This window comes from Chrysoperla carnea, chromosome 1 (genome assembly GCF_905475395.1).
Source record: "Chrysoperla carnea chromosome 1, inChrCarn1.1, whole genome shotgun sequence".
NCBI lineage: Eukaryota > Metazoa > Arthropoda > Insecta > Neuroptera > Chrysopidae > Chrysoperla > Chrysoperla carnea.
In genome coordinates, this window is record NC_058337.1 from 49177983 (window position 1) to 49198762 (window position 20780).

A 20780-nucleotide genomic window follows, 5' to 3' on the forward strand; every position below is an offset into this window, starting at 1 on the left:
TAACTTAAGAAAGCAATTATAATTTGCCAGACAATAATTGGGTCCCTTTAATTGCGTGCATCTTATAGCGCGTTCGTTAACGCAACCGTTCATTTTTACTTTGTCAGTCATTTCACTTTCAGAATTTGACGGTAACATCACATTTCAAAAGCATTTAATTTTCTTATTGTGTTGATTTTGAGTACCCAAGTTTTACAGCAATATAAAAGCACAACCACACATAGCATTTTAATATTTGGATTCTTAAACACTTGTTTAATTTATTTTTCCCGCAGAATCACTTATTTCTAGTCGTAGTACAACTTCGGAATACATGCGCGCGCATCGCTCACACAACATTTGTTTTATATGTTATATTATGGTCATTTCTGTGAAAATTAGATAGTTGAGAGCATTTAAGTACGGCTACTTATTTTTTATTTTAGTGATTACTTAGTTCGAATCCAGCAACAGACAAAAATTAAAAATAAATTTCTATCTATTTGTTGTTATCGATTTTATTTTTATAACGTTTCTTATTTTATTTTTTTAAAACTCTGTATTGTTATACCATGATATATGAAATATACATAGTATATTAAGTTTAGTCCCAAGTTTGTAACGCTTAAAAATAATGATGCTAGGAAAAAAGTTTTGTCATAGGTGTTCATAAAATCACCAAATTAGTCCATTTCCGGTTGTCCGTCCGTCCGTCCGTCTGTGGACTCGATAACTCAAAAACGAAAAAAGATATCGAGCTGAAATTTTTACATCGTACTCAGGACGTAAAAAGTGAGGTCAAGTTCGTAAATGAGCATCATAGGTCAATTGGGTCTTGGGCCCGTAGGACCCATCTTGTAAACCGTTAGAGATAGAACAAAAGTTTAAATGTAAAAAATGTTCCTTATCAAAAATTAAACAACTTTTGATTGAAACATTTTTTCGTTAACATCACTGTTTTCCCGTGAGGGCGCCAATTAGGCGGAAATTTTATAGTATGTACCATACTTGATTATCAGTTATGTATGTGTCACATGTTTGTACGTGTTATGTGATAAAGAAATCACATCATGCATGGTATTTCAACAATTAACTCAGTCAATTGTTTGTTTTCACTTGTTTTAATTACAAGTTTGTTAAGTTGAGTTTATCGACTATAGAGGAGTTGGTTGGGTTATGAAGTTTTTAGCCCATGCGTTGAACAATGGGACACTATTACAGAAAACGGAGATATTATCGTAAAACATACATGTATTTATATATACAAATATATTCCGCAAATGTGTTACGACTAGAAGTAAGTAGAGTCCTTATTTTTTAAATATGGATTTAGTTTGTTCTATTCTTTGCTTAATATCCACTGCACATTCCATATCAACTTGTTGAATATTTTTATTTTCACACTTTAAATTTACTTATGTCATTATTTTTTCCTTTATTGATTAACACAATACAAAAAATTTTTTTAACGTTTAACTTCAAACCTGCGTTCACACTTGCCTTAGAAACTTTATATACCAAAACCTGCAGACCTTCTTCAGTATTTGCTTTCAAGCCGATATATTAGCGTACCTGATATTATGAATGTGTTCGTTAACTTTAATGCATTCGTTTATATCATCTAATTCTTCAATGATCTTTTCCGCATATAGGTTATAGAATAGTGGTGACAATACACATTCTTGCCTTCACCCAGTTTTATTTTGATCCATTGATATTTGATTCCAGTAAAGAAGTTTGATTAAACAGTCAGATTTTTATCCATTATATTTTTATGTAACAATCCCATTCCACGGCATTGGTGATTTTCCCAATAAAGATAACCTGCATATAGAGTGACTACAGCGCCATTTTTAATGGTAGTGGCCTTGAATGTAAGTAACGAAGTAACAGTTGTATACGTTGTTGATTTATATTGTTGTTGAAAAGTTAACTGTGTCATTGACTATCTAGTAACCGTACCTACTCTTATTGTAGTTGGTATCAAACCCCGATTGTTGTTACGCAAGTGATGTAAATTTACTATTGATAAATGGTAAGTAATCAGGTGGTCTAAATTGAAACTACTGAAAAAGCGGTTCTGGTACAAGTATTGCCATCTGGTAGTCGAAATTGTAACTACTGAATTGGGATCTACTTCTGTTTTTAATTAGTACGATTTTTTATCGCCAGTTGGCGATTAGGAACTCCCAGTTATCAATAGGCAATGAGATCTTAACGATTATTTAATATTCAATTCATAAACAAATAAATTAGTTGTTATATTAAAAAAAATTGCAAAACTTAGTTAGCAATTTTTTTAACATAACAACTTTGAGTATTAAGTGTAACATAATAATATATTTTTGTAAGCAGAACCGATTTGGCGTTATTGTAGGTACGTTATTTGTATCTGCTTTACCAGCCTGTATACTGTGATTCTATATGAAATCATTTACTTTAAAAAACGACAAATATATTATTTATATAGAGCATTGAAATGAATTGAAACCTTTATAGATAGATATATTGAATGATAGATAGATAGGCATATTTACTGTTACCAAAACCAGAAGCTTGTATCACTTTTATTACATATTATATCTTTATTATATATACCTTCATATTTCATTATATGCGCCCTTAATTTTTATTAAGAGCTTTTTTTAATGACTCTCGCTTGGGACTTTTATATATGAATTTAGTTAAGCAGTTGACTGAATGCACTTTTGTGTACAAAGACTGACTGTCATATGGTTGGTACTTTGAATACATTTTCGATGGCTTGTTCGAAAGTAGCAGATAAAAATTTGAAGAATAATTTAAATAGTGGTTTTAATAATATTTGTGCCTTTCAAATCGAAGAAGTTCATGAGAAGAAAGAAAAAATTTAGTAAATATTTTATAGAAACGTCGGTCAGAACTTTAAATATACAGCTGTAAAATCATTGTTTCGAATATTTCGTACAACGATTAAATATAGTTTCAGACTTTCAATTTATAAATAAGCATTCCTTACATACCGCTTGTGAGAACAATAATTAAAATTCTCTGTAAATATTATAAACCACATGAATTAAAAAATTAACTATAGTAACATGAAAAACATGCAACCGTTGATCTATATTTGTTTATAAAATTATTTACATGGGTTTTCATATACAAAATTCACACCCCTTTTTCATCTCTTTAGGAGTAGAATTTTGGAAGATTCTTTTTTATCGGATGCCTACGTCATTCAGGACAATGCATTTTATATGTATAGCAAATTGACCACAAATTATGATCGACCTTTATTCTTACCTTCAAAAAATTGTGTTCGAGTTGTGCAAGGATTTTATGTGACCCGCAGCATCACGGAAAAGAACGTGTTAGAAAATACAAATTTTCGATTACTTGACTGCACATATTCGCATCGATATCTTCGATGGCACTGTTTGGCTTACTTTGAAGGGCATTCGATCAAACCTTACGTTTCAACGAACATGTAACACGAACAGAACGATTATTTAAAAAAAAAAATTTAATAATGTGCATACGTTTTTTGTCAATAATTACTATATTGCGATGCTGAGCCAAGCTGTAATTGTCATTTGTGGGTATCGTAGAACACACTAGACCTTTTTCATGAAATGCTTTTTGTTAATTTTTTATAAAAATATAGATCGAGTAGATCCTATAACTCGGAAATTACGCATTTTTAACATTAACAAAAACTCTATGGAAAAATTGTTAAAAAATCACGATACTTGCAATGAAAAGAGGTGTTTCTGACTTTTTGGTCAAAAGATTAGTTTATCATCGTTTATACGAAAAAAACAATAATAAAAAATATAACAGAATTATCGATCCTAGGCAAAAATTGTAAGAAATGTAATTCCAAACAACTTCGGTAATTACCATTTTTCGTGTAAAATTAAAAATAAACGAGTTCTTCAATAAACAAAAACTCAATCCGCTTCTTTTCGGATATAAATCGAGAAATATCGATCCTAGGAATTGATGAGAATCAATATTGTAGGAAATTTACTTCCTAATAACTTTGGTAATAACTATTTTTCGCAAGCTATGCAACAAATAAATCTTCTCGACCATCTTCTTTCGAGTCTAAATCCAAAACTATCGATCCTAGAAAAAAATTTATAAGAGCCAAAATTATAGGAAATTTAATTTTTAATAGCTTTGGTAATAAGAATTTTTCGTGTAAAATTAAAACTAAACTTATGCAACGTACAAAAATTCAAGACCACCTTTTTTCGGGTCTAAATCGAAATATTCGATAAGCACCAAAATTTTAGGAAATTTAATTTGAAATAACTTTGGTAATAAGCATTTTTCGTATAAAGTTTTTCAGTAAACAAAAATGCAAACTATGTCGAAATAGTGCTTGAAAAACTGTAATACTTACTTACCGATCGTTTGCGCCAATTTGAATTTTAATAATTTTTATTATTTTTATCTCGATCATATGGCTCAAAACAAATCGGGGAAGAAATGAGCCCTTTTATCGAGGCATTTACTTTCATTTAAAAAAAATCTGAAAAAGGTCTATTGCCATGAAATAAATATTATTTCAAAAATAAATTTTTTTATTATACCACGCTCACAAATTGTTTTACTTAAGTTTAAAGTTCGAAAATTCTTTACAGAAAAGCCTTTATATTTATCTTAGATGTAAAACAAAATTATTTGATATTAAAATTAGTTATTTGTTTTAAAAGTTGATAATAAAATATTCAAAATATATATTATCATATTTTACCATTTTGAAACAAATATGGAACCTATGATAAAGTGGATAATTTTCACACTTTGTTACAATCGATTTTGTTTTTGTTTAAACGTTCGTTCCATGTATGTGTTAAATATCTCGTATACAAATAAATTGTATATTGAATGCTTACTGGAAATGAAGCTTATATGTCGGAACATTTACAGTTTAATTTCCTCTTTTTTAAAGTTTATTAATTTATTGCAAAGAATATTTTATATCATTACCTCAACACATTACGTACAAACTGTAGCTTCGTAGACGATATAGAGGCTATATTTTTTATGCCAAAAACCCACGTTGAGTATCCACTTGATGTTTATTCTTTTTGGCGTGTAAAATCATTTATACTCTCTGTATATGTCTGAAGTTCCGAATTCAACATCTCAGAAATGAAAAAGTACTGCCGAAAGAAAAATTTTTAGCGGAGCAAACAGAAACTATTAATACTTTACGAAATTTTTAAACCAGAATACCTTTGCCATTTTTCGAACTGACATACCGTTGACTACAGAGGGTTCGTTAAGCACCTTTTTTAATGTTTCTACACTTATCAATAGATAAATTTTCAACTAATATTAGGAAAAGTTAAATTTTTATAATAAGCAAAGCTGTAAGAAATAAAGTTAATTGTTATTTAGTACCTAATCATAATTTCGCTCAGTTTAACTTTGAAAAAATTATAAAATAAATTAAAATAGTAAATTTCTCTGTAAATATTAAATTTACCGGAAAATATATTGATAAATTTATCATTTGTATTTCCTACAACTTTGCTTATTATAAAAACTTAAGTTTTCCTTTAATATTGTAATTATTATAATTAAGAACGATAATCCAAGAAGCCGTGGCTGAATTTCGTTAACGATGCGTCATATTGAAAACCGCCAAATGACTTTTCGTCTTAGAATTTCATAAGGAATTCGTAGTTTCTATTTGATGGTTTAGGGCATACATCTTAGAAAGGGAAGGGCGCTATTTTATTAGGAATTCGTGGATAGTAGTCACAGAGAGTATTTTACAATAATATTTTAACGTGATATTAAGAAAATCGTTTGAAAGTTATTTTGTTACCTATTATAAAATAGTTTTCAAAAGGTAAGATAGGAAACTAAGAAGTTCACCTTTAAGCCAAGTAATTTTTTTCAAACTATGTATCTGGAACTAACCTGGAACTAAATATGTGGGTGTGGAGTGTGTACAATAAACGCTTAGCCGTTCGATGTGTTTCATGGGCTATATTTATATGGCATATGATTAAGTCTGTTGATTCTAAAAACTGTTTATTATTAAAGAAGGTTAAACTAACAACAATTTGAGATCAAACCGGTTTTTATAGGACCGATAATTTCGGAGATAGAACTTTTCAAAGTGTGTTTGTTTATTTTTGCAAAGTCATACGGTTTTTCGCAAAATTTTATCTTGTAAACCGTTAGAGATAAACAAAAGTTTAAATTAAAAAATGTTCCTCATATTTTTCTATAAGGAACGTTTGTTTACCCGTTAAGTCGCAAATTAGAACAAAATTTTGGTGTGTATGTTCTACAAAACTATAAAAGATAGGAAGTTTGCAGATAACTTCAATTAGTGGTCTTGTGAAACATTCTGAAGAGAAGAAATTGTAGAAAAGAAAAAAAACGAGAAAAAATTGTAGAAAATACTTATATCGAAATCATGTTCACGAAAAAATGTTCCCAAATAAGATTTTTTATTTTTTTATAATAAACATTTTTTTCATTTATACTTGATAAATTTTGCGTAAAATAGTGTGACTTGAAAATACTTTGAAAAGTTGTATCTCCGAAACTGTTGGTCCTATAAAAACCGCTTTTAACTCAAATTGTTGGAAATTTAACCTTCTTTAAAAATAATAACTACAATTTTTGAGGAAAAGCCTGTCTTTCCGGTTCAAAATCGTTAAAACTGAAGTAACGTCAAAATTTTTGAGGTTTTTGTATTTTACGGCATGATACGGTCGTCTTTCGAGGCCGAAAACTTGGATTTAATGCCTCTACATTGCAATCAACATATAAAAAAAACCTTATTTGAATCATTCATTTATGAATGCACATTTTCACAAATTGAATGTGTATTCGAGATTCTGATTTTATCTTTTTATCTAATAGCAGGTGTAGTTTTTGAAATTAGCCTCCCTTTTCTCAAAAAAAAAGTAAAATAAAGAAAATATTTGCCTAATTCTCTTAAAGGTTTTTTTTTTATAGTTTCTAACGATTTTTTTATTTGTAGGTGGCGTGGTTTTGAAATCCTGAAAGGACAATCAAGGGCATTACGGAAGAGTAAGTTTAAACGTTAGATGATTTTTAAATTAGTAAAAATGATTCAACGTGAATGTAAAAATTGAGTTAAGAAGAATATTCAAATATTACCTCTGCAATTGAAGCTGAATTGACTGCGGTTACATAATTATAAGAAACACAAGTTTGATTCAATCGTGATAAATGTATGTACTGAATTAGCCAAAAATAATCAATCTTCCATTATAATTCGACCGGATTTGCAATACAAACTAGATATAAAGTCAATCGTAAATTCAACACAAAACGATCTGATTCATATAATTGGCTGACAGGTTGCAAACACAGCAATCGGTTTTTTGTTTCTTGTGTCTGCTATTTGCTGCCAATAACTATCTGGAACGATACCGGTTACAACAATGTTCATAATTTTTTTACGACCGCAAAAAAAACACTTCCCTTGAAAAAATCCGTATAATTACACCACCATCTTATAACTGCTATTATTTAATTCTAATCTTTAAAGATCAGCCAATCTATGGATATTTGTGGTTACAAACATATACATCATTATTTACTCACCATGACGATGAACCAAAACTAACATGCCGTATTTTTGAGTATATAGTAGGTTTTAAAAATTTCTGTCTACCCTGTCTAAAAACTCCGTGCACGCCACTGCTGCTTATAGAAGATAATAAAAAAAATTATATTGTAATAAGATTTGTAACACTTATTTAATCAATAAATATTATAAAAATGTTTATTTGATAAAGCTTTAATTAACTGCTGATTTGAATGCTCAAAGGAACTGAATCCAAACTCCCTTATATGAATACCATTTACTATGAAACATCTTACAATAACAACAATGTGGAGTTAATTTACATAAGGATTTCTATTGACTTGGTAAATTGATTATAAACACTTTGTAAAATAACTGTTGTAGCTTACAGGTGAATAGTACCACAACATATAATCAATACACAATTTACATTATTATTGTCAATGGGTATGTATAAAGGTAATACTCTATTGTAGTACGTAACTATTTAATTTTTAACATGATTGGTGTACCTATTTTCAAATTGATGATTACATTGAAATCTATATATTTGTAAGGCTCAAAGACCGAAAACGTTCACTGATTGAAAAACCATCTCCCTCAATGTTACATAAAGTTTAGAAGAGTACTAAAATTTTAAAAATTATTTTACAACAATTTTTTTAAAACCACTCGAAAGCTTGTTTATTTTTCTTGAAAATGAACTAAAAAATTTTCCATACGAGCTGGATCAAGATATTTGCTTTCCAAGCAAAATCGACACTTCTGGATTTAAAATCATTTATCATCAATTTCCATTCTCCCAATTTTCGTTTTTAAAACATGCCAAAAACAGATTTTTTCCATATTTTAGGCGTTTTTTCACTTGAACTTTATTTTATAAAAAAAGGTGTTATCTAAAATCTTATCATGCTTATTGGAAAACTTGTACCGCCTAGTTTTGGAATCAATTGATCAAAAGTTTGTATCACCCTTTGCCCTTTGTACGGAGGTATGAAAGGCTGAGAAATATTATCTCTAAATGTAGTATGAAATTTAGAAGCTCATCAAAATTTTAAAAATTATTGTTTAACAAATTTGTTAAGACCACTCAAAAGCTTGTTAATTTTTCTTGATAAAGAGCTACAATATATACAGAAATTCCCCTACGAGCTTTGTGGATTTTTACAAATTTATGTGGTTAAAAATTACCTCTTTGCACAACTTCGTACTAAACTACTTTAAGAAATACCTTAAACTATTAGTGGATATTTTGATTATCTGTGTACTCTCAGTAGGACTTTATATATTATCATTTTTGCAAATTTTTAACTAATAATTTTTTTATTGATTTTGAGTAAATTCAAATAAAGAAGTTATTTTGTGCATTATTTTGAGATTTTATTCGGCTCTGACCATTTTCACAATATTTCATATTTAATAATGAAATTTGGGAAATAAAATTAGCAAATCTCGCAAGACTTTTGCAAGTTTTTATCTTGAAATTGGTCTTAATCTTGGTTTTGCTACCAAAAAAGTGGTCTTGTTGTTGGTTTTGCCGATCAAGGAAGACTACTGCTTGCGAGACCAAGTTAAAGACAAAGAGCATAGGATAGAGGAGAAGCAGCCCATATGAGCTAATGTAAAATCGTAGTATACGAGTTTCAGCGCCTCTACCGAGTCAGGCTTTCAAACTTAATAGTTAATAGTCACCCCCGCAAAGTAGTTAAACTTAATAGCCATACCCGCAAAGGCCTACAAACTTAATAGTTGATCGCCTCAGACTCCAGATGTCACTTATAATTATACTTCTGCTTCTTGTCTATCCTATAGTCTTTGGTAAAAGATTGCAAGACCAAAACTTATTTTGCTCCTACTACCACAATGCATCATTGTCGTTTTAAAAAGTACGATAATATGATTTTCCCATGTGAATGTTATAAAGAAACCACAACGCATTGTGAGCTTAGTACGCATCCTAGGTCTTTGCGCCGTACATATACATTGCATGACCTATACTCCAAATATAGTTGTTTATTCGGTTGTACAATGTAAACCTATCGATATTCCCCCCGTGTTATGAAATGTGTACCATTTTGGTGATTGATAATAATTTATGTGGCAATCGTTGTATTGTTGGTATTTTGTTCCCTACATTTGAATGTCTGGTATTTATATTTGGTTTTATACCATATGTAATAATATTATGCTCCTTTTTAAGTACCATTCAAACTGTGTTTATGTTTATTTTAATTTGTCAAGTTCGTAAAGAAAATTCGAACATTTTCATTAAATATACATGCGTTCGCTGAATTTTTATTGTTGATTTATGTTAATATTATACTCTGAAAAAAAAAATTCTTATTACCAACCGGTATGAGGCTGTCTCAATCTCATCGCGAGATAAAATATGGCGAATGGTGCCACGGATGTGATACAACTACCGTACGGGGTTTAGGGGTGAAGTTGACACTAACGCATGAGTTGTTTGTATGAAAGTAACATACTGTCTAACGAATTTCAAATATTGTTGTTTTGAAATGCAACATAGTTTTAAACAATCTTTTTTTGATTGCTTATACCACTCATAAATATTATAACATAATACTTATGCGATTGTCACAACTACATAAGCAGGTAAAAAAAATAAAAGGTTTATACCTGCTAATAGGTTTATTCAAAAAAAATTTGATTTTTTCGAGTCGGATTTGTACCAACGATACATTGATTAATATTGATTTTAGTGTCCTAAATTTTATGTGCTACCGATGCTTTTTTTATAAATACCAAAAAATTTGGTTTATATTATAAAAATGATGAATAACTTTATTTCAAACTTTCTGTAAGTTAGTAACAACAATCTTCATGTAGTTGGTTCAATCACATATGGGCTAGACATGATAGATATGCGATCAAAATAACCAAATCCTCTATTTAAAGCAACGCAAAGAAATTTTATATATATTCCAACTAATATTCATATTTTAAATTCAATCCCATTCTATTGTAAACTCAAATATTTAGCTGTACTTGTTCCAATCGTTAGAAAATTGTTTGAAAATATTTTTACTTTATTTCAATATGAAACGGCCAACTTCGGAATGGGGTTTTCATTATTTTTTTTTTCAGTGTACCTTTAGAAAAAATGCGTTTTGAAAAAATAAATTAGTGTCTATAGTCGTTATCGTAATCCCGTGAAACAGCTTTATCAAGTTTTATTAAAAAGTCGTTGCGTAAAAAAATTTTTATCTTATGAAATTTCAAGTTTGTTGTGGGTGCATAAATTTATCAATAAAAGAGAACCGGGAGATATAAAGCAAATAAGCCAAATGGCATATATTTTCATTATTACATGGAGCTGTGCATGTTTATAATGAATAAAAAAAATCAAGAAACTGACGTGCAGGAAAATAGAACAAGAAGTCTGAGAAATTTCTAGGAATATTGTGGCGATAGTAATTTCTAACGAGTAGTTGAGAAAAAAGGTAATAATATCCACTGGCATATACATTTACGCTTTACAGTTAAAATATTCTGCATATTCTGCATCTCAGCGGCATATTCTGTGTCAAAGTGCGAGGAAGAGGGAAATTAGAAATATAGGTTGAACTGGCTACTGCTTAAGGTACTTTTTTGCTACGTACATAGATTTATTGAAACCACTCAGTTTTTTTAAGGCCGAATTGAATTAAACTGATGATGAAAATACTGAAAGACAGATAGATAAAAATTCTCAAGGATAAGTGGAAAAAGTCAAAAAGGAGATAATTAGCACAGAATTTGAGAGATAATTGGCAACATTTCGCTATGAGCTGATTATCATACCAAAGTCTTAATATCTAACTGCTGAGCAAAAAAATGTGTACCTAAACGATTTATTCGGTGCTTACTTTAATCAGTAAGATTATCATTTCTGAAGTTTATGTTAGCAGTTAGTTGTATAAAGCGCCGATAAAATCGTTTAGATACTTCAGTAGGATAAGCTCTGCAAGCTTATTTTTTCACACTAAACTTGTACTCTATTAATGGGAAACCAAAATTAAAGCCTCTAAAGATTAAAGTGTCTAATACATTATTTTATTAACTTCGATGATATAATAACGTTAACAAATTGTTTAGATAACAAAGCTAGCTTGTATTAGTGACTTTTTGTTTCATTTGTTTTTTGTTTATAAACAAAAAAATCCATTAAGAAATGAAGGACTCGCTGTGTTTGTTAATGGAAAAAAATAATAATATGCCATTAAATAAGATGCATTTATTCATACAAAGTAGGCTTTTTTATAAATAAAAAAAAAAAGCAACTGTTCGCTGACTTGATTCTTTGTTATAAAATATTTTTTCTTTATAGTAATCATGGTATTCATCCATTATCTTTGTTTGACATTCAAGATCTGTTTTATCCTACTCCAAAGGTTGTTTCAAAAGACATCACAAAAAATCGTTTTACTTTAATTGCTGTTTTCAATTGGATAGCATTTTATGCGATCAATACTCTTTTTTGGAAAAAAGTTATGGTTTGAATTCTTGAAAATCATTTTAATAGCACTTTTCCAAACTTAAATAATTTCTCAGACATGTATAAAACCAGAAACTTCAATTATCAAATACTGGCAGATACCTATTTAAATGCCTAATCACTGCCAAGTATCAGTGTTCACAACCTGAGGAACAAGTGAGGAACTAACTTATCGTACCAGTAGCGCAAAATTATAGTACATAAATAAAGTAAAATTATTGTACTTATAAAAATAACTCTAACTTAAAATAAATTATATTTAACGTTAATGAAAAAATAAATTATATTTAACGTTTAACTGTATGCCAAATAATGACCAGATAATTACCGTAAGATTCTGAAACCTGCCAAGTATTCATGGTCAATGTCTCGGTCTTCAAGATGACGAAAGATGATTGTCAAAAGTATTCTGCTCTATGGACACAAGATGTTTATAACACAAGACAATTTCAAAGTAAGTTACCAATTCGAGTTGCTAATCTGCTTAAAGCTTCCTTAGTTATACCCGTATTCATTACAAAGTTGAGCGAACACGGGTTGAGTTACCATTTAATTGGCTTTTTTTTTTTTGGCAACTCGCATTAAAAGTGTTAATGGTGAAAAAATCGATGGCATGGTATAATGGAGATATTCTACTGTAAACAAATTTTTTTGCCGTTTTTTTGTCTTCGCTTTTTATAACCGACGATTAAATTAGAATGGAACTTTGCATGTCCCAAGGCCACTTTTATATCGTATATTTTTTTTTTATATCGTATATTAAATATCGTTTTATGTTCTAAATTAGAAACTATTACGTTTCTGTCTTTGCCCCACATTATGGCTATCCTACCAATAAAAAAGATGTCGACATGAAGAGATTAATTAATCTACAAAATTTCCATGATAGTAATGAATATTTGCACGTCTGTTGAAGAAATGACGAATATTAATTTTTCCAGATTTCAATTAATTTTTTGGACAAATTGTAACAAATGCCTGAAAATAATCAGTTATTTCACAAATTTAATTTCGCATGATTTTGTTTTGTTTGCGCACATGAAAGGAACAGGATACGATTCTGTACATAAAAATGTGACTATTATTTTTAAACAATTCTTATAAAAACTACCACATTATTAATACTGCCTGTTTAGTTAAAGACTCTGAAATTTTAATTAAAATTGAACTATTGATAATAAAATAGTTAAATTTTATAAAATACATGACACTTATTCACAGACTGTGTATAGTGAATGCGAGGATACATATCGGCAATAGTTTAAATTTTGTATTAAACGCTTTATCCATAATACTATTTATTTAATAAGTACTTTACAGTACAGATGCAATAGGATGATACTTGTTTAAAAGATGCCGTACCATAAACATATATGCATAGAACACACAGGAATGTGAACAAATGGAAAGATTAGATAAAGAGCCTAACCTTATATATCGGTATTTAGCCTGAAAAATGAGCCAGCTTTCTGATGTAATTCCCCGATGAACTTGATTCACGTTTCCTTCGAAAAATAGCGTTTTAACGATACTTTTTCTTGATTCGTCAATTAGATTTGATCACCATTTGAAATCTGAAACCAATTTTTAATGAGTGGCGTACAGATTTGTGCACAGGGCAAGACAGACTATTAGAAAATTTTTTTTGAATGTTTATGTTTAGTTTTCTGCCGATATAAATGGCGGGCAGATTTGTGAAAAAACATTCTACATTCTGTACATGGTGATATCTGTCCACATTTATGTAGAAAATAACCTATGCATACTCTGTGTCACAAAAAACGGATTTACATATAGGGTGTTCTGTTATTTACTGCAGAAATCTAGCTTACCAAAATAAGCTCATCAAGAGCAACCAAAAAACTCTTTTCCAAATTTTGATCTTAGGCCTAATTTGGGAGATACGGATATGGCCAAAATTGATAAATTTGTTCATTCACTGAGTATCATTCGATAACCAGTAACCAATGATAATCAGTAGACATTAGTAGGTTTCATTTAATTATATTGAACTATGGAAGGCATTTAAAAAAATGATAAAACGATTGAATCGGCTTTAGTCAAATTCTCCCATTTTTTATATTTATATTAAATTATTGTGAGAAAAAAAATATTATTGTGAGTAAACATTATGTTATTGTACGTAAACAAACAAACCACGCCCATTCATATATCAGAAGTGTACGTAATAAATTTTTTCTCACCAAGTTAAGGTCACCAAGTTCAAAGATTTGTTTCCTTAAAGGAATATATTTAGATACAAAGATTTTTTGAGATCTATACGCAGTTATTAATGCTTAGTAGCAAATATGGAAAATAAGTCAAATTTCAAACAAAAGTCGTTTACTCCTGAAAAAAGAAAGTAAGGATAAAATGATCAAATAGCCAACTAACTGAAGCTACCTAGATATTTGTGTTTATTATCTCTTTCGGTTTATCTTTAATAGTCCATCTACATAGATTAATTTGTGATTGTTAGGAAGAAAGTTTTAGAAATTTTTTATAATGTTCGTTCCTAAGTGATTTTACTCGAAAGATGTAAGATTTATTTCAATAGGTCTTTTGAGAAGATTTTATTAATTGATCATTTAATTTATATGTACTGTCAATTTTTAGAGAGCAATAGATTTCACGGGCTAAACATTTATATGATATTTATGAAATCAACCGCCTGAACAAATTTTTTTTGGTCCCTAAACATCAATCAAAAATACTAATTTGAAAATCAACAAGTGAAAACAAACAATTGACTAAGTTAATTGTTGAAATACCATGTATAGAAAGTGTTGATTACTCTGTCATATTACACATGCATACATGTCACACATATATAAGTAACTGATATTCTCATATAATACATACTATACGATTTGCGCATAATTTGCGCTCTCACGGGTAAACAGTGATGTTTACGAAAAAATTTTCCAAACAAAAGTTGTTTATTTTTTATAAGGAACATTTTTTACATTTAACCTTTTGTTCTATCTCTAACGGTTTACAAGATGGGTCCAACGGATATTGATTGACCTATGTTGCTCATTTACGAACTCGATCCCACTTTTTAGGTCCTAAGCACGCTATAAAAATTTGTGCTTGATATCTCTTTTCTTTTTTGAGTTATCGTGATGACAGACGCACAGACGACAGACAACCGGAAATGGACTAATAAGGTGATTTTATGACCATCTATACCAAAATTTTGTTCATAGCATCAATATTTTTAAGCGTTACAAACTTGGGACTAAATTTAGTATACCTTGGTACATTTCATATACATGGTATAAAAATAAGATATAAAAGCTTAGGTAAATGTTTCGAATTATCCTTAATATTAACTCTTGTCCTGTTTCGTTGAGTAGAATTCGAAAACATTATCATGATTTTCAGAAAGAATTTGCAATTTAATTAACAATTAAACTCTTTGACACTTACATATTTTTGGAGAAATTTGATTATATACAAAAGATGTAAGGTTATTTTGTGTTTTCGTTGAAAATTCACTTGGGAATGTATTAATGTACAGTAGGAGTATTAACAATATACTCACTCACACAGGAGAGTTTAATGTTTATTCTGGATAACAAATCTCCCGTTTATAATTGATGTGGGATTAGAATTCTATAGTTTCATAACACACCCACATAGAATGTTCGATGTAATGTATGTTTTTCCTGTTACAAAAAAAGGAAAATAAAACCATATTGTGATTCAATATGTGTATGTCTATCTATGGTATATGTAATTATATTAAAACAATAAACGGACGACAATCAAACTTTATGTTGTTTATTATTGAATAAATTGGAAATTGAAAATGATATTTAAATCGTTTTGTGAAATGACTCAAATTACGTCCATAATATTATTTTAGTGAGACAGCACTTGAATTGAAAATAATTAAACTGTATTTAATATCACTGGATTTAGAGTGTTATTCGCAGTAAAGGAATTTCGTTTTCTGCCGAAGTTTTTATCCAAAACCAATTCATGAGAATGCCTGAAAATTCATAGGCGTATTTGCAGTTCTTAATTTTTTATATTTTGAATCTTTGTCCAACAATAGCATTTGCTTTATTGTTCTCTCTCTTTGAGTATCATAGCAAATGTTTAATAACTGTAATATACAAAAAGTTTATAACAATTAACAGAGCTAATTGTTACACCGCATATAATGAGGTTGGAATGATTACATTGTTGTATAATTATACTATTGTAATAAATTTGTGCATTTAAACGTACGTATATGCGTACCATCAACATTTGGAATTATTTATTTTCAGAGACAATTTGATAATAATAATAATAATCATCATTTATTTGTTCCAAATTGTACATAAATTTACAATATAAAATAACAATTTTGATGTGTGATACAATTGGAATAAGTCAATACAATTATGGAACCCCAATTTACATCATACTTAAAACTTTAACAGCCCATGAATCATGGACTCTATTAATGAATTAACAACACAGATTAAACATATTTAAACATTACTTTAAAGTAGAATAGAAAGAACCAGATTACCACCATAGCAAAAAGTTATATTTACAAAAATGTAAGAAACGAAACCGAAAAATCAGTCCAACCCAGGAAAAACTCTTCGCCAGTATATTTATATGGGAGCTGATGGAAAGTGTTTGCCTGAGTGTCTTCAACAAAATCATATTCATACGAACTTGTGTATTTTCGATTTACGGCAATACGGTAGAAACTGTTATATTGTGAACTAATCTAATTATTTTTTGAGCACTGACATTGACAAGGGAACTTCTACCATACCGTATAGACGTAAGTCGATAATGCACAAGTTCGCATGAATATTGTTTTGTTGAAGACACTCAGACAAACATTTTCCACCAGCTCTTATAAAAAATGCTTCGTTTCCTACTTCTTCTAATATTGAAAAAATACAATACTATTTTCTTTCTTTACTTTTTTGGTAGAACCCTTAAAAATAATTGTCTAATTATTATTTTTCAAAATAAATCACGAAGGCATTCTATGGCGAAGAAGTTTTAAGTTTTACTAGTTCGCAGCGTTCTCGACTCTTTTTGGTAAGTCATTAAGAACGTGTTGTGAACAAAAAGCGTTGTTCGAAAGTTTAATTCGTTTATTGCGCATAACAGATGCATTCAGAAATTTTATTTTATACAAATGAAATTATCATAGACAAAGTGTACCAGAATCACAATTATCCTTAAGTTTAGAACTGAAATAAAGTTTTTTATTCAAATTTGTCTCGATTTTTTTCATGTGTACTTCCCAAGAAAATCTTTCGTCTAGATGCATATATGCATATTTTTCGGTATCGATAATAAGCTTCATGAGCTATGAGCTGCAGTTGAGTTCATTTTAATAGTTTCAATTTCAAACGGCCTGATATTTCTTTTTTTGGTAAGTCAAATTTACTTGTACTGATTTGGCAAATTATTTTAGTTTCATTTTCCGCTTTTGTGACAATTCGTCTATGCGTCGTAGCCAGTCGCGTTTAGGTTCTATTCAAAATTTGTAACTCTCAGAATAGTTCCTTGCGACACATATGTTTTAATGTCTTTCATTTTATGTGAGTAGTTTTTATTGAATTCATATATATGTTACAGGCAAAGTTGATCCTCCAGTAAGAGTTGAGTTTCCCTAGGTAAAGTCGACGGTAACTGGTATTTTCAGTAAAAGTTGTTTAAACTAAAAGTTGATCAACATGTACTAGTCAGAGTTAACTATTGCTAGGTAAAGTATACTCTTACTGTCTTGATATAGTAAAAGTTTCCTTTTGCAAGGAAACGGTCTACTAGCTAATAAAACAAATAAGAAAGGCAAAACCTGTATTAATAAGTGTACATGGAAAAGTTTAAAAAAACTAATAAAAGTTATTAAACGTAAATCTAAAATGTAAAAAAATATTAAGTTAATATAAAATATAAAAAAGGCGAGGTTATATGGACGATATCGTGAAAAGTCTCTCGTTATAGTGCTTTCGAGTAGATGATTAGCGTGAACAGAATATTATCTAAGTTTTTGAGCTTTTTGCAGGATAACAAAAAAAAATTTGATGTTTTCTTTATATATTCTGAAAGGTGACTGTGTGCCCTAATGAAACAATATATTTTCAGAAAAAAATACAATTAACATTTCTTGTAGGGCGCCAAACTTTAGCTAAACTCTAAGTTTTGCTCAAAATGTTATATTTTCAGTAACATTTCAACTTTCAACAAACAAGATATCAATCAAAACAATCGCACAATTACAAAACGTAAATAAAGTATGTCCCTGTGGAACTTCTCAGTGAATTAACTTTTACTAATCCATAGGAGGCATATTTCCTATGAAAAATGTGTTTATTTTGAATCAAGTGTTACTGATGTTTTTAGTAAGAGCTAACTCTGTCTAGTAAGAGTCAACTCTTATTAACTAACCACTATTCCTGTAACATATATACTTTTCTTGACAAGACAAGTAGTTCGTATTTGGATATTACATTTTTTTAAGCTGAGATTATCAGCATCGTCTTTAGTAACCAATGTAATAGTGCTTTTAATTCTTTTTCAGGAATTTCTTATACTTATAGCTTGTTATTCACAACTGAATCATTCTGTAAAGCATATTATTCGACAATGTGTTTTGTTTAAATCGGTGAAATTCGCTAATATTCGATGTTTGTGGGGGCGTCGTCCTACCAATATACTAACATTCATGTTTGTGTATATATATGTGTTCCATGCAACAATCACCAACAACATATAACTCGAACCGAATCGCGAATGAAGGATCTAATATACGACGCAACACAGCAACAACTCACTCTATAGAATAGCAATGTCTATACTTTTACTGATATGCTGGCGCTTTTGATTATAATGTTGGTGCTACTGCTGCACACCCATACACTAACAAACTCTGATGGTGGTGGATGATGCTCTCTCATCCGCCAACAAACCGGTTTCAGAATCAGTCATTGATAAATGTTAAAACGGTTCAGACGGATATATCACATTATTCGTCACTCGTATATTGTTGTTGGTTGTTGTTAGACGTCATGAAACGAAAATAATTTTTATCTCGTGTAAATTTTATGTGTGTATTTTTTTTCTTTCATTTTTTTTGTTTGTTTATATTTTCATTTAGGATGCTCACAGGCTACAGCGTCCATCGTGCACAAATAAATGATGAAAAAAATTATTTTTTTATTTACGTGACTTTTTTATTTTTTTTCGGTTTTTCTATAAACACTTCAACGAAATGTGCTTAAATTAAATCAATATGTGAATTTTTTTATTTCAAAATAATACTTTTTGTGAGATAAAAAACTGTGGTAACAGAATTCGTGTTTCTAATTAAAAAACAAAATACCTATACCATTAACAAAAAAAAATGAATTGAGTAATTTTAGAAAACATCAAAAAATCATAGTATCTTTTCAAAATCAAATAAAAATTACCAATCGTCAGTTTTCTCACAATTTATATTGTGGTGCTTTTTGAAACCATCTGTTAATATCTGATAAATTCAATTAATAAAGCTTTTACTAATTTCTTTAATTTTTTTTCAATATTTTCAATATCAGTTTTCAATATTTGATTATACAAATTCAACTCTATTGTGAGTTCACTTAATTGTTTTATGGGACTAATAAATTGGCTAGCATGTGTTAAAGATGTATAAAGTGTACGGCTATTGCACTCGATCCCACTGTATTAACTGTAAATATTCACTTTCGTGGGATATTGAAGGGCTTAATATGTTAAAAAAAGTGGTTTGGTTGCTTTTTCTTATATAGTACTTAAAAAGTATTAAAGTTATTTCGGTATTAATAAGAAAACCAGTAAAAGAATACCATTTTGTGGACAATTTTTTTTTATAATTATCTCTTTTATTTTGATTATATAATTTGTTTAGAAACGATGATAATTGAGAGACCTTTCGACTTCAAACAATTGCTTTTGTTTAACTAACTATAACTATTTCGTTAATTTTTGCTAAATCTGTAATAAATTTTTACTCTCATAGTAGTTTATAACTTTTCTCCATTTCATGGTTTACATTGGATGGATTTCAATTATTGTAAAATATTTTATTTTTAGAAGAAAGGGTGTTCATAATGTTTTTCAAAATATGAAAAAGATTTATGCGAACTATAATATAGCAATGCTTTGTTTCTGGCATTCAAGATACTGAACAGGATATGAAAAATTATCGCGTACCGAATTCAATTAATCTTACGAAGGAACGTATTCTAAACATACCCAATACAAAACAAATATTTTTACATACACGTTCGTATAAACTGGTTTTCTACGGAAAATGGATATATAGTTAAAATACTTGTTTATCGATAAAAATTTCTCAGATTTTGTAAATTAGTCAGCGTGCGTATATCAGAAAATAACTAATATAATTAGGAAACAAAAGATGGCTTGCACAGTTGGTTATGAATCTTATATTTGGAAATCCTCAAATCCATGGACATCAAAATTATTTATCACCGTATACAGACACAATATCTGCGGGAAAATTGTAAAAATAATTGTATATATGGGTTTACAATTATATGTATGTTGTCGAACCAAAGAAGGCTATATTCAACTAAGTTCAACTATTGCACAAGTAATACCGCCTGAATAGCCAAGAAATCTCTATTGTAGAGAAGGTAATGGTTGTCCGCGAAGGACACACTTAGGCTATAGAGCCCATTGTGATACCATATATGTGTTTTACCACCTTTCCGCTGATAA

The 20780-nt window shown here is 29.3% G+C and overlaps 1 protein-coding gene across 1 annotated transcript in view; it reads left to right on the forward strand.

The window, feature by feature from the left end:
• LOC123305441 (tyrosine-protein phosphatase non-receptor type 13-like) overlaps window positions 1-20780 on the forward strand; it is a 230337-nt gene that overhangs the window by 28088 nt on the left and 181469 nt on the right. The window contains exon 2 of the mRNA XM_044887158.1: window positions 6977-7026. The gene's annotated coding sequence lies outside the window, so the exon portion shown is untranslated. The remainder of the gene's footprint in view (window positions 1-6976; window positions 7027-20780) is intronic.